Consider the following 3,075-nt stretch of genomic DNA (forward strand, 5'->3'; position numbering starts at 1 on the left):
ACCAGGGACTCACTCTATAGATCAGGCTGGCCTTGAACTCACCGAGATTCTCCCGCCTCTGCCTCCTGGGTGCTGGGATTAAAGTTATGCACCATCACCGCCTGGCCCCAAATGTTTCTAAAACCACCCTAATTGCTTGGGCCCAGTGACATGTGCCTGGGAATCCCAGGTACTGAAGAGTGGGGAAGATCATGAGTTGGAAATCAGCCTAGGTAACCTAATAAGGCCTTCCCACCAAAGGGGAAAGAACGAAAGAAAAAGAAAGAAAGAAAGAAAGAAAGAAAGAAAGAAAGAAAGAAAGAAAGAAAGAAAGAAATGTAAACCTAACCTATATAGAGAGAAAACTAGTCATTGGTTAGTAGTCCATTTTTTTTTTTCCATTAGCAAAGTATCATATTTGTAGCCAGGAAGAATACTGGAGAGCTGAGCGACATAATCACTGACCCTGGTCCCTAGCAAGTGAGTTAGTCACTCTGTGAAGGAGGTGATTAGCGGTAACTATGGCAGCCACAACAGAGGGCTCCAGAACGGCTCCCGGAAAGAGCACAGAAGCCCCTGGTTGGGGCTGAGAAGGGATAGTTTAAGGGAGAGAGCTGTCCTGGGCTGCTCACAGGTGAGAAGTCTCCCCCAAATCCCTGTAAAGGCCTTTTCGTCCATCCCTCTTTGACTCTCTAGCTCCTGCAAGGCTGGGGGCCAGGAGCTTCCCCTGGGGTTTCAGTTTTGGAAGGCAGTACCTATCAATCTCCCTAAGCCCCAGCAGAACTTGAAACAAAGGCCTCCTCAGTCCTGGTATTTGCCTTGGATCTCCTCAAGGCCACCTCCTTTTCATGTAAGTCCCTTTTTATTGAAGGCAGCTGAATGCTGTCTGATCCGCATTAAGGGTTTTGGGGTTACTCATGGCTACAATTAGGTTTTTGTGTCACCTGAGCACAGAACACCATTATGACAGGTTTTCCACTTTGAAGTTCACAGTTAATTTAAATATTTTCAAAAAGCTTGTTTTTTAAAAATTTATTTTATGTGAACAAGTGTTTTTCCCTGCATGTATGTCTGACTGGACCCCAAGGAGGCTAGAAGAGAGAGTGTCAAATCTCCTGGAGTCGGAATTGCAGACGGTTGTGAGCCACTGTGTGGGTTCTGAGAATCGAACCTGAGACCTCTGGAAGAGAAAGCAGTTGAGCTATCTTTCCAGCTCCACAGTTGCCTTTTGATCAGCAAACTATTAGAAGAAAGGAAAACTAGAGCTGCATACAGCAGTCAAATGCTACCAGCATCATACAGAAGGTCCAAGGCAATGTCAGTAATAAACAACCACAGGAAGATGACTCCCGTTGTCTCTCTGTAGACAGCCGTAACCATTCCCATAACTCCCCTTGCTGGCCAGTGTTAAGAGTGACATAGGAAAAAACCCTTCAGGTACAAATAATGCAAAGTTAGAAAAAAACACAACAGGAGCCAGGCGCAGCTCAGTGGTAGGGCACCTGCTTATCATGTGCAGAGCTCTGGGATCAGTTTTCAGTGCTGGAAACAAAGTGGAATTTAAAAATAAGCCAGACATGATCACACATGCCTTTAATGCCTGCACTCAGGAGGCAGAGGCAGACAGATGAGCTATGAGTTTGAGGCCACTCTGGTCTACAGAGTGAGTTCCAGGATAGCCAAGGCTACACAGAGAGACCCTGTCTCAAATAAATAAATAAATAAACAAATAAACAAACAAACAAATAAATAAATAAATAAAATGTAGTGGATAGCTTTTGTTTTCTGTTTGACCAGAGGAAGTCTGCTGCTCTTACAGGAAATAGAATGACATCATCACGAGGGTGAAGACTCTTGCCCTCCCCGTTGTGAACAATGCATCTCGTTCACCTTCTTATGCTTTGTAAGAAAGGACAGGAGCTACATGGGTGAGATTTATCACCACAGCACTGACGAGCCTAGATATGTCAAAGCCGTGGCATCCAGCTAATACCAGGGTAGTGAAAGTGAATTATATTTGTTGAGTGTGACATAAACTGTGATAAACTTCGCATGCAGGAGTGCCATCGATTTGGTTATCTTGCTGAAGTGACATCTTTAATTTGGAAGGAAAGTGCTGGCTATGGATACATAGTGAGAAGTTAAAGCATCGGCACTACGGTCAAGGCACTAAATCCAGCGCGAAAGTGACACGGGAAGTATAATCTGCCGGCTACACAACTTTTTGACAGAATAATCTCGAGAATATCAGGAGAAATATAGGTAGGTATCTGCTAAATAAAAACGCATTGTCTTCTGAAATGAAAAGTAATAGTCCTCGCATCTTGGAGCCTCATCTTGTCATAGTGGATTTGTGCTTTCTTGTGGCTCTGCCATCATTCACTCTCATCACTAGGTCAGCTTCTAATTGAATCTCATAAACAAATCCCGTATAATAAAGGAATGGTTTTCTCCAGTGCTTGCCTAAGCGACGCTGAGAAAGCAAGCTTGAAGCCCCCACACGCTTACTACTGTTATGCTTTATAATAATTTGCCAACTAATATCCATGGCATTTATACTTGCTATTGATGAAGAGAAGTGGTTATTTATTGGCAGGCAGTTGCTAACGCAGAGCAGAAGATTGCTAACTATGAGATCATCCACATTAAAATGTTACAAACCATGTTTGTCTCCGTGTTATCTCATTTATCCTGTGGCTAATGAGTACTCTAAGTTCTTCTGATGACACTGAGCATTGCGTCCTTCAGAGGATTATATCTGAAATAAGAATAATATAAGCTGGGCGGTAGTGATGCATATTCCAGCACTAGGGAGGCAGAGGAAGGCGGATCTCTGAGTTCAAGCCTGGCCTGGTCTACACAGCAAGTTCCTGGGCAACCAGGATTACACAGAGAAACCCTGTCTTGGGGGGAAAAAATCCAAAATAATAATAATTTGGTTTTCATCAGACCAAGCTGGGATATAATATGAGAAGAAGTGGTGCTTGGATCTGAAAGCTGCCTTCTAAAATACTGCTAAATACTAAGGGCAAACTGAAAAAAATGAAACCAGGTAATGGTTTCATTGGAGAGAGGAAGAGGGAGGGAGGGAGGGAG

Source organism: Microtus ochrogaster, linkage group LG1 (assembly GCF_000317375.1).
Source record: "Microtus ochrogaster isolate Prairie Vole_2 linkage group LG1, MicOch1.0, whole genome shotgun sequence".
Taxonomy (NCBI): Eukaryota; Metazoa; Chordata; class Mammalia; order Rodentia; family Cricetidae; genus Microtus; species Microtus ochrogaster.